Below are 12,977 nucleotides of genomic sequence, written 5' to 3' on the forward strand. Positions count from 1 at the left end.
ATACAGGATAAATACAAAGAGAAACATGCCAAGACACATATTAATCAAACTATCAAAAATTAAATACAAACAAAAAATATTTAAAGCAGTAAGGGAAGATCAGGAAACTTCCATAAGCCTCTTAGATAGCCTCATCCACCACAGGGCAGACAGCAGAAGCAAGAAGAACTACAATCCTGCAGCCTGTGGAATAAAAAGCACATTCACAGAAAGATAGACATGATGAAAAGGCAGAGGGCTATGTACAAGATGAAGGAAAAAGATAAAACCCCAGAAAAATGACTAAATGAAACAGAGATAAGAAATCTTCCAGAAAAAGAATTCAGAATAATGATAGTGAAGATAATCCAGGACCTCGGAAAAAGCATGGAGGCAAAGATCGAGGAGATGCAAGAAATGTTTAACAAAGATCTAGAAGAATTAAAGGACAAACAGAGATGAACAATACAATAACTGAAATGAAAATTACACTAGAAGGAATCAATAGCAGAATAACTGAGGCAGAAGAACGGATAAAAGTGACCTGGAAGACAGAATGGTGGAATTCACTGCTGCAGAACAGAATAAAGAAAAAAGAATGAAAAGAAATGAAGACAGCCTAAGAGACCTCTGGGACAACATTAAACGCAACAACATTCGCGTTATAGGGGTCCCAGAAGGAGAACAGAGAGAGAAAGGACCCGAGAAAATATTTGAAGAGATTAGAGTAGAAAACTTCCCTAACATGGGAAAGGAAATAGCCACCTAAGTCCAGGAAGTGCAGAGAGTCCCATACAGGATAAACCCAAGGAGAAACATGCCGAGACATACAGTAATAAAATTGGCAAAAATTAAAGACAAAGAAGAAGTATTGAAAGCAGAAAGGAAAAACGACAAATAACATACAAGGGAACTCCCATAAGGTTAACAGCTGATTCCTCAGCAGAAACTCTACAAGCCAGAAGGGAGTGCCAGGATATACTTAAAGTGATGAAAGGGAAGAACCTACAACCAAGATTACTCTACCCAGCAAGGATCTCATTCAGATTCGAAGGAGAAATTAAAACCAGTACAGACAAGCAAAAGAAAAGAGAATTCAGCACCACCAAACCAGCTTTACAACAAATGCTAAAAGAACTTCTCTACGCAGGAAACACAAGAGAAGGAAAAGACCTACAATAACAAACCCAAAACAATTAAGAAAATGGTAATAGGAACATACATATCAATAATTACCTTGAATGTAAATGGATTAAATGTTCCAACCAAAAGATATAGACTGGTTGAATGGATACAAAAACAAGACCCATATATATGCTGTCTACAAGAGACCCACTTCAGACCTAGGGACACATACAGACTGAAAGTGAGGGGAAGGAAAAAGATATTCCATGCATAATAGAAATCAAAAGAAAGCTGGAGTAGCAATTCTCATATCAGAAAAAATAGACTTTAAAATAAAGACTATTATAAGAGACAAAGAAGGACACTACATAATGATCAAGGGATCAATCCAAGAAGAAGATATAACAATTGTAAATATTTATGCACCCAACATAGGAGCACCTCAATACATAAGGCAACTGCTAATAGCTCTAAAAGAGGAAATCAACAGTAACACAATAATAGTGGGGGACTTTAACACCTCACTTACACCAATGGACAGATCATCCAAACACAAAATTAATAAGGAAACACAAGCTTTAAATGACACAATAGACCAGATAGATATAATTGATATTTATAGGACATTCCATCCTAAAACAGCAGATTATACTTTCTTCTCAAGTGCACACGGAACATTCTCCAGGATAGCTCATATCTCGGGTAACAAATCAAGCCTCAGTAAATTTAAGAAAACTGAAATCATGTCAAGCATCTTTTCTGACCACAATGCAATGAGATTAGAAATCAATTACAGGAGAAAAAATGTAAAAAACACAAACACATGGAGGCTAAACAACACGTTACTAAATAAACAAGCGATCACTGAAGAAATCAAAGAGGAAATCAAAAAATACCTAGAGACAAATGACAATGAAAACACAACGACCCAAAACCTATGGGATGCACCAAAAGCAGTTCTAAGAGGGAAGTTTATAGCTATACAAACCTACCTCAATAAACAAGAAAAATCTCAAATAAACAATCTAACTTTACACCTAAAAGAACTAGAGAAAGAAGAACAAACAAAACCCAAAGTTAGCAGAAGGAAAGAAATCATAAAGATCAGAGCAGAAATAAATGAAATAGAAACAAAGAAAACAATAGCAAAGATCAATAAAACTAAAAAGCTGGTTCTTTGAGAACATAAACAAAATTGATAAACCATTAGCCAGACTCATCAAGAAAAAGAGGGAGAGGACTCAAATCTATAAAATTAGAAATGAAAAAGGAGACGTTACAAGAGACACCACAGAAATACAAAGCATCCTAAGAGACTACTACAAGCAACTCTATGCCAATGAATTGGACAACCTGGAAGAAATGAACAAATTCTTAGAAAGGTATAACCTTCCAAGACTGAACCAGGAAGAAACAGAAAATATGAACAGACCAATCACAAGTAATGAAATTGAAACTGTGATTAAAATCTTCCAACAAACAAAAGTCCAGGACCATACGGCTTCACATGTGAATTCTATCAAACATTTAGGGAAGAGCTAACACCCACCCTTCTCAAGCTCTTCCAAAAAATTGCAGAGGAAGGAAAACTCCCAAACTCATTCCATGAGGCCACCATCACGCTGATACCAAAACCAGGCAAAGATACGACAAAAAAAGAAAATTACAGACCAATATCACTGATGAATATAGATGCAATAATCCTCAACAAAATACTAACAAACAGAATCCAACAACACACTAAAAGGATCATACACCATGATCAAATGGAATTTACCCCAGAGATGCAAGATTTCTTCAATATATGCAAATCAATCAATATGACACATCACATTAACAAATTGAAGAATAAAAACCATATGATCATCTCAATAAATGCAGAACAAGCTTTTGACAAAATTCAACACCCATTTTTGATAAAAAAAAACTTTCCAGAAAGTGCGAATAGAGGGAACCTACTTCAACATATTAAAGGCCATATACGACAAACCCACAGCAAACATCACTCTCAATGGTGAAAAACTGAAAGCACTTCCTCTAAGATCAGGAACAAGACAAGGATGTCCACTCGCCACTATTATTCAACATAGTTTTGGAAGTCCTAGCCACAGCAATCAGAGAAGAACAAGAAATAAAAGGAATCCAAATTGGAAAAGAAGAAGTAAAACTGTCACTGTTTGCAGATGACATGATACTATACATAGATAATCCTAAACATGCCACCAGAAAACTACTAGAGCTAATCAATGAATTTGGTAAAGTAGCAGGATACAAAATTAATGCACAGAAATCTGTTGCATTCCTATACACTAATGATGAAAAATCTAAAAGAGAAATTAAGGAAACACTCCCATTTACCATTGCCACCAAAAGAATAAAATACCTAAGAATAAACCTACCTAGGGAGACAAAAGACCTGTATGCAGAAAACTATAAGACACTGATGAAAGAAATTAAAGATAATACCAACAGATGGAGAGATATACCATCTTCTTGGATTGGAAGAATCAATATTGTGAAAATAACTATACTACCCAAAGCAATCTACAGATTCAGTGCAGTCCCTATCAAATTACCAATGGCATTTTTTACAGAACTAGAAAAAATTTTTCACAATTTGTATGGAGACCCAAAAGACCCCAAATAGCCAAAGCAGTCTTGAGGGAAAAAAAACGGAGCTGGAGGAATCAGACTCCCTGACTTCAGACTATACTACAAAGCTACAGTAATGAAGACAATATGATACTGGCACAGAAACAGAAATATAGATCAATGGAACAGGATAGAAAGCCCAGAGATAAACCCACGCACCTATGGTCAACTAATCTATGACAAAGGAGACAAAGATATACAATGGAGAAAAGACAGTCTCTTCAATAAGTGGTGCTGAGAAAAGTGGACAGCTACATGTAAAAGAATGAAATTAGAACACTCCCTAACACCATACACAAAAATAAACTCAAAATGGATTAGAGACCTAAATGTAAGACCGGGCACTATAAAACTCTTAGAGGGAAACTAGGAAGAACACCATTTGACATAAATCACAGCAAGATATTTTTTGATCCATCTCCTAGAGTAATGGAAATAAAAATAAAAATAAACAAATGGGACCTAATGAAACTTCAAAGCTTTTGCACAGCAAAGGAAACCATAAACAAGACGAAAAGACAACCCTCAGAATGGGAGAAAATATTTGCAAACGAATCATTGGACAAAGGATTAACCTCCAAAATCTATAAACAGCTCATGCAGCTCAATATTAAAAAAACAAACAACCTAATCCAAAAATGGGCAGAAGACCTAAATAGACATTTCTCCAAAGGAGACATACAGATGGCCAAGAAGCACATGAAAAGCTGTTCAACATCACTAATTATTAGAGAAATGCAAATCAAAACTCCAATGAGGTATCACCTCACACCAGTCAGAATGGGTATCATCAGAAAATCTACAAACAACAAATGCTGGAGAGGGGTTGTAGAAAAGGGAACCCTCTTGCACTGTTGGTGGGAATGTAAATTGATACAGCTACTATGGAGAATAGTATGGAGGTTCTGTAAAGAACTAAAACTAGAACTACCATATGACCCAGCAATCCCACTACTGGGCATATACCCAGAGAAAACCATAATTCAAAAAGACACATGCACCGTAATGTTCATTGAAGCACTGTTTACAATAGCCAGGTCATGGAAGCAGCCTAAATGCCCATTGACAGGTGAATGGATAAAGAAGATGTGGTACATATATACAATGGAATATTACTCAGCCATAAAAAGGAACAAAATTGGGTCATTTGTAGAAACGTGGATGCATCTAGAGACTGTCATACAGAATGAAGTAAGTCAGAAAGAAAAAAACAAATATCATATATTAACACATATATGTAGAACCTAGAAAATGGTACAGATGAACCGGTTTGCAGAGCAGAAATTGAGACACAGAAGTAGAGAAAAAATGTATGGACACCAAGGGGGGAAAGCAGCTTGGGGGTGGTGGTGGTGGTGGTGGTGTGACGAATTGGGAGATTGGGATTGACATGTATACACTAATGTGTATAAAATGGATGACTAATCAGAACCTGCTGTATAAAAATATAAATTAATTTAAATTAAAAAAAAAAAGTAGCAAGGGAAAAGCAACAAATAACATCCAAGGGAATCCCCATAAGGTTAACAGCTGATCTTTCATCAGAAGCTCTGCAAGTCAGAAGGGAGTGGCAGGACATATTTAAAGTGATGAAGGGGAAAAACCTACAGCCAAGATTACTCTACCCAGCAAGGATCTCATTCAGATTTGACAGAGAAATTAAAACCTTTACAGACAAGCAAAAGTTAAGAGAATTCAGCACCACCAAACCAGCATTACAACAAATGCTAAAGGAATTTCTCTAGGCAGGAAACACAAGAGAAGAAAAGGGCCTACAAAAACAAACCCAAAACAATTAAGAAAATGGTAATAGGAATATACATATCGATAATTACCTTAAATGTGAATGGATTAAATGCTCCAACCAAAAAACAGGCTCACTGAATGGATACCAAAACAACACCTGTATATATGCTTTCTACAAGAGATGCACTTCAGACCTAGGGACACATACAGACTGAAAGTGAGGGGATGGAAAAAGATATTCCATGCAAATGGAAATCAAAAGAAAGCTGGAGTAGAAATTCTCATATCAGACAAAATAGACTTTAAAATAAAGACTATTACAAGAGACAAAGAAGGACACTCCATAATGATCAAAGGATCAATCCAAGAAGAAGATATAACAATTGTAAATATTTATGTACACAACATAGGAGCACCTCAATACATAAGACAAATGCTAACAGACATAAAAGGGGAAATCAACAGTAATACAATCATAGTAGGGGACTTTAAAACCCCACCTTCACCAATGGACAGATCATCCAAAATGAAAATAAATAAGGAAACACAAGCTTTAAATGATACATTAAACAAGATGGACTTAATTGATATTTATAGGACATTCCATCCAAAAACAACAGAATACACTTTCTTCTCAAGTGCTCATGGAACATTCTCCAGGATAGATCATATCTTGGGTCACAAATCAAGCCATAGGAAATTTAAGAAACTTGAAATAGTATCACGTATCTTTTCTGACCAGAACGCTATGAGACTAGATATAAATTACAGAAAAAAACGGTAAAAAATACAAACAGATGTAGGCTAAAAAATATGCTACCAAATAACCAAGAGATCACTGAAGGAATCAAAGAGGAAATCAAAAAATACCTAGAAACAAATGAAAATGAAAACACGACGACCCAAAACCTATGGAATGCAGCAAAAGCAGTTCTAAGAGGGAAGTTTATAGCAAAATATAGTCCTACCTCAAGAAACAAGAAAAATGTCAAGTAAACAACCTAACCTTACACCTAAAGCAATTAGAGAAGGCAGAACAGAAAAACCCCAAAGTTAGCAGGAGGAAAGAAATCATAAAAATCAGAGCAGAAATAAATGAAAAAGAAATGAAGGAAACAATAGCAAAGATCAATAAAACTAAAAGCTGGTTCTTTGAGAAGATAAACAAAATTGATAAGCCATTAGTCAGACTCATCAAGAAAAAAAGGGAGAAGACTCAAATCAACAGAATTAGAAATGAAAAAGGAGAAATAACAACTGACACTGCAGAAATACAAAGGATCATGAGAGATTACTACAAGCAACTATATGCCAATAAAACGGACAACCTGGAAGAAATGGACAAATTCTTAGAAAAGTACAACCTTCCGAGACTGAACCAGGAAGAAATAGAAAATATAAACAGACCAATCACAAGCACTGAAATTAAAACTGTAATTAAAAATCTTCCAACAAACAAAAGCCCAGGACCAGATGGCTTCACAGGCAAATTCTATCAAACATTTAGAGAAGAGCTAACACCTATCCTTTTCAAACTCTTCCAAAATATAGAAGAGGAAGGAACACTCCCAAACTCATTCTATGAGGCTACCATCATCCTGATACCAAAACCAGACAAAGATGTCACAAAGAAAGAAAACTACAGGCTTATATCACTGATGAACATAGACGCAAAAATCCTCAACAAAATAGTAGCAAACAGAATCCAACAGCACATTAAAAGGAGCATACACCATGATCATCTGGGGTTTATCCCAGGAATGCAAGGATTCTTCAATGTATGCAAATCAATCAATGTGATATACCATATTAAAAAACTGAAGAATAAAAACCATATGATCATCTCAATAGATGCAGAAAAAGCTTTCAACAAAATTCAACACCCATTTATGATAAAAACCCTCTAGAAAGTAGGCATAGATGGAACTTACCTCAACATAATAAAGGCCATATACACGAAACCCACAGGCAACATTGTTCTCAATGGTGAAAAACTGAAACCATTTCCTCTAAGATCAGGAAACAAGACAAGGTTGCCCATTCTCATTGCTGTTATTCAACATAGTTTTGGAAATTTTAGCCACGGCAATCAGAGAAGAAAAAGAAATAAAAGGAATACAAATTGGAAAAGAAGAAGTAAAACTGTCACTGTTTGCAGATGACATGATATTATACTTAGAGAATCGTAACCATGCTACCAGAAAACTAATAGAGCTAATCAGTGAATTTGGTAAAGTAGCAGGATACAAAATTATTGCACAGAGATCTCTTGCATTCCTATACACTAATGATGAAAAATCTGAAAGAGAAATTAAGGAAACACTCCCATTTACCATTCAACAAAAAGAATAAAATACCTAGGAATAAACCTACCTATGGAGGCAAAAGACCTTTATGCAGAAAACTATAAGACACTGATGAAAGACATTAAAGATGACACAAATAGATGATGAGCTATATCATGTTCTTGGATTGGAAGAATCAATATTGTAAAAATGACCATATCACCCAAAGCAATGTACAGATTAAATGCAATCCCTATCAAACTACCAATGGCATTTTTCACAGAACTAGAACAGAAATATTCACCATTTGTATGGAGACACAAAAGACCCCAAATAGCCAAAGCAATCTTGAGAAAGAAAAATGGAGCTGGAGGAATCAGGCTCCCTGACTTCACATTATACTGCAAAGCTACAGCAATCAAGACAGTATGGTACTGGCACAAAAATAGAAATATAGATCAATGGAACAGGATAGAAAGCCCAGAGATAAACCCACGTACATATGGTCACCTTATCTTTGATAAAGGAGGCAAGAAATACAATGTAGAAAAGACAGCCTCTTCAATGAGTGGTGCTGGGGAAAATGGACAGTTACATGTAAAAGAATGAAATTAGAACACTCCCTAACACTGTATACAAAAATAAACTCAAAATGGGTTAAAGACCTAAATGTAAGGCCAGACACTATAAAACACTTAGAGGGAAACATAGGCAGAACACTCCGTGACATAAATCACAGCAAGATCCTTTTTGACCCACCTCCTAGAGTAATGGAAATAAAAACAAAAATAAACAAATGGGACCTAATGAAACTTCAAAGCTTTTGCACAACAAAGGAAAACATAAACAAGACAAAAAGAAAACCCACAGTATGGGAGAAAATATTTGCCAATGAAGCAACTGACAAAGGATTAATCTCCAAAATATACAAGCAGCTCATGCAGCTCAATATCCAAAAAACAAACAACCTAATCCAAAAATGGGCAGAAGACCTAAATAGACATTTCTCCAAAGAAGATATACAGATTGCCAACAAACACTTGAAAGGATGCTCAACATCATTAATCATTAGAGAAATGCAGATCAAAACTACAATGAGGTATCACCTCACACCAGTCAGAACGGCCATCATCAAAAAAACTACAAACAATAAATGCTGGAGAGGGTGTGGAGAAAAGGGAACCCTCTTGCACTGTTGGTGGGAATGTAAATTGATACAGCCACTATGGAGAACAGTATGGAGGTTCCTTAAAGAACTAAAACTAGAACTACCATATGACCCAGCAATCCCACTACTGGGTATATACCCTGAGAAAACCATAATTCAAAAGAGTCATGTGCCACAATGTTCATTGCAGCACTATTTACAATAGCCAGGCCATGGAAGCAGCCTAAGTGTCCATTGACAGATGAATGGATAAAGAAGATGTGGCACATATATACAATGGAATATTATTCAACCACATAAAGAAAGGAAATTGAGTTATTTGTAGTGAGGTGGATGGACCTAGAGTCTGTCATACAGAGTGAAGTAAGTCAGAAAGAGAAAAACAAATACCATATGCTTACACACATATATGGAATCTAAAAAAAAGAAAAGGTTCTGATGAACCTAGGGGCAGGACAGAAATAAAGACACAGACGTATAGAATGGACTTGAGGACACGGGGAGTGGGAAGGGTGAGCTGGAACGAAGTGTGAGAGTAGCATTGACATATATACACTACGAAATATAAAATAGATGGCTAGTGGGAAGCAGCCGCAGAGCACAGGGAGATCAGCTCGGTGTTTTGTGACCACCTAGAGGGGTAGGATAGGGAGGGTGGGAGGGAGATGCAAGAGTGAGGGAATATGGGGATATATGTATACATGTAGCTGATTCACTTTGTTATACAGCATAAACTAACACAACATTGTAAAGCAATTATACTCCAACAAATATGTTAAAAAAAAAGAAACAAACAATAACAAATAGTGGTTCTAAGAGATTAAAGTAAAACAACAAAGTACTCATGACCGCTCTATGACAAAGTCCAGACTCGAACTTAAGTGAGCCTAACTCCAAAATCCATGCTCTTTTCTCTTCCTATCACCCCAATTCAAAGCAGTGTTTTTCACTAATAATGAAAATCTAAATGGGGTGTAAACAATCATAAAATATACCTTTCTCAAAATAAAAATAGCATGGGGGAATTCATAGTGTGCCAGAGTGACAATGCAGAGTGACCCCACTCTGTCCAGTGTTCTTTTCCCAAGTGCAGGGCATTCTATTATCCATGATGGCACAGTCACCGGCACTCTCAAATGTCTGCCCACAGGCGTGGACATGGTGATCCTGGGTGGAACAGCAGCCAGGTTTTCTGATACTGTGTTGTACTAGCAGAGCCTGCCTTCTAGTAATTCCTTTCTTGCCTGTTGTGGTTTCCTACACCAGAAACTAAGTAAGAGAGACTGGCTCTTCTGCCAGGGACCCAAAGGCCAGGGGAATAAGCCCTAAGGTGGTCCTCACAAGAGTCTGCACCTTCCAAGGGTGTGGAGGAAATGGAGATGAGAGCTGGTCACTATCTCCCAGCTCACTTGTTATAAAGAAAATGTGTCATGAGATTTGGCATGTGCCCTGAGAGATGTGGTCACCCAGGACTGCCTGGGCTTGCTGGGAGTGAAATCAGAACTTGCTGCTACTCAATGATGACCTAAAGTTCTACCCAGCAAAAAACACAAACAATTAGCAAGCCTGGCCAGAAAGACAGTCATTCAGTCCTTGGGTGGACTGAAGTCAGGCTCTGGGTTCTGTGCCTCTTCCTTCTCCAGCTCTGCCGAGGATGACCAAGGGAGACTGCTGTGCTGAGGGTCCCCTTGAGGATGCCTGGCCACCAGCCTGACATCCGAAGCACAACTCTGGGGATGGTTCTATAAAACATATCATTTTGTTTGCTACAAGAACATCCTGGAAGAAACTGCTTGGTACTTTATGTGTCCTCTACTTGACAGTCCAACAGGAAATGTCTGTCGCTTTCTTTGGGCTTACCCTGAACAGCTAGTGACTTTTATCATTAGATCCTGTAAACAGATTACACACGGGTGGTAGAAAGTTCTTCAGAACTGAAATTGTAGATCACTTCCAGGCAAGCACCTAATAAGGCTTTTTAGAAAAGACATTTTGGGAGCAAATGGCATCAATGGCTTATGTTCCCTTGGCTTTTTCGGAATCACCTATTTAAAGAATTCCATCCATTTGAATTGTGTGTGTTTTTGAATATTACCTTAAATGATTTCTGGAGCATGGTGGAGATTTTACATAAATGAATCCCTCCCATGTACCATAATCGCTATAGAGTTACTTTTTAGAAGTTGCTAACAGTACTTTTCCAGACATTTCTCAACATTTGTCTCAGGTTAAAAGTGCATCACGTGAACCCTAGTTTGTTCTTCATGTTCATGTTCCATCTTTTTAGGTAGGTCCAAAGTCTGAATAAAAATTTTTAAATATAATTTTAGTTGAAGAATGTATGGAATTTTTATATTTTTTCCAATGTTTGGTACCATAAGCCATATGACAATAGAAACCTTTGTGCATAAAGCTTAGTCCTTATTCCTAATTATTTCCTTAAGATGGACATTACGTAGAAATTACTGGGTCAAAGTATATCACTGCTTTTATAAAGCTTGACAGGAGTGACCCAAGTGCTAAACAGAAAGGCTGTACCTCTGGACGCTCAGTGACAGGATGGGGCCTGGATGGGGCTGTGTGTGTGATCCATCCTATCACCAGTTAATTCCTATTGCCATTTTGTTGTCTTTGCTAAATCAGTAGATTAAAATGCTATCAAATTACAGCTATAGCTCCATCATATTAAAATTCCTAACACTTTCAAGTGGAACTATTTCCACTTTCCAAATGTTTTATAAGACTGAAAAAGAAAATTGGTCATCAACTTTGCAACTCATTAGCAGTAGGCTTCCTCTACATAAACAGGGACAAATTACTGCTGACAAGTTGCTCTGGGTCTCACCATCTTCCACATGACACTTTAACAAAGGTAAGACAAAGGCCATTATATGTCTAATAATGTTGCATCCCTCCAATTTTCAAATGTGGTGGATTAAACAAGGAAATTGCTCATACCCGAACTCAAATTCCTGCTGCCCCCCTCTCTAGTTGTGTGACCTTGGGCTGATTACCAAACATCTCTGAGCCTCAAGCTGTTTGTTGGTTAATGGAAATGGTGTCCCCTAGCTGGCTGGGCTGTCTGAGGACTGAAGGGCTGTCTGTGTTTGTGAAGTTGCCTGGTACACAGACACTCATTAAGAGGCCCCTCTGCTGCCTCTTCTCCTTCTAGACCAGGGGTTTATCTCACCATCCTGTCCAAGCAATTGTGCATGGGATGAAAGCATCCCATTGTCTTAGGCGATGGACCTAACTGATCTCTGCAGGATAGGAACCAGGTGTGAATCAAGGGCAATAATCCATGGGGACCGGGGGTATTTTTATTCTAGGAACGGAACGGAGAACGGTAGGCCCACACAGTGCCCCCACTGTGGTGACCCCCAGCATCCTCCAGGATGTGGAACTCATTTCCATACCTGCTCTCTGCTCACAGGGCTGAACAAAGTGTTCTTCATTTCATTGCCCAGGCTTCCTTTTCCATAGATGATGACAAAGGACTAACTGTTGACCCTAAAGACATTTCTCAGCTTTTCACATACTCTCTGCATGGAGAAGGCACTGTCTCGGACACTGATGTGATGTTCACAACTCCTGTCTCCATCTATGTGTGAAACACCTTCCAGATCAATGTAGGGAAAAGGGAAGAGTGAGTACTGGAACAAAATGCCAAGGTGTGTGCACAGATCACTGATCAGAATCCTTATTGGGTTGTTATAAATCGAGACCTGTTGTCAAACAGGTTTGGGACACAATGTGCCAAAGCGTTCCTCAAAATTATGTTAGGACATGAAGCCTCTGAAGATGACTGTATCAATATTATTTTCCACTATGATTATTCTTTTAAATATAAAGTTTATTGTGAAGAATTGTAATTAAGATAGAGAAATTCCAATAACAGCTACATAAATGCATGTGCTTTTTTTTTTTTTAAACTTGCCTTTAGTGCCTTTTTTCTTTCTTTCTTTCTTTTTTGGTAATTTAAAAAATATTTTCTAAAGTCTACTTAGGCCCACCATGGAACC

General features: G+C 37.4%; 1 protein-coding gene across 1 annotated transcript in view; it reads right to left on the bottom strand.

The window, feature by feature from the left end:
* GABRA5 (gamma-aminobutyric acid type A receptor subunit alpha5) overlaps positions 1–12,977 on the bottom strand; it is a 92,372-nt gene that overhangs the window by 63,888 nt on the left and 15,507 nt on the right. The gene's annotated exons all lie outside the window — the stretch shown is intronic.

Source organism: Balaenoptera ricei, chromosome 2 (genome assembly GCF_028023285.1).
Source record: "Balaenoptera ricei isolate mBalRic1 chromosome 2, mBalRic1.hap2, whole genome shotgun sequence".
Classification (NCBI taxonomy): domain Eukaryota; kingdom Metazoa; phylum Chordata; class Mammalia; order Artiodactyla; family Balaenopteridae; genus Balaenoptera; species Balaenoptera ricei.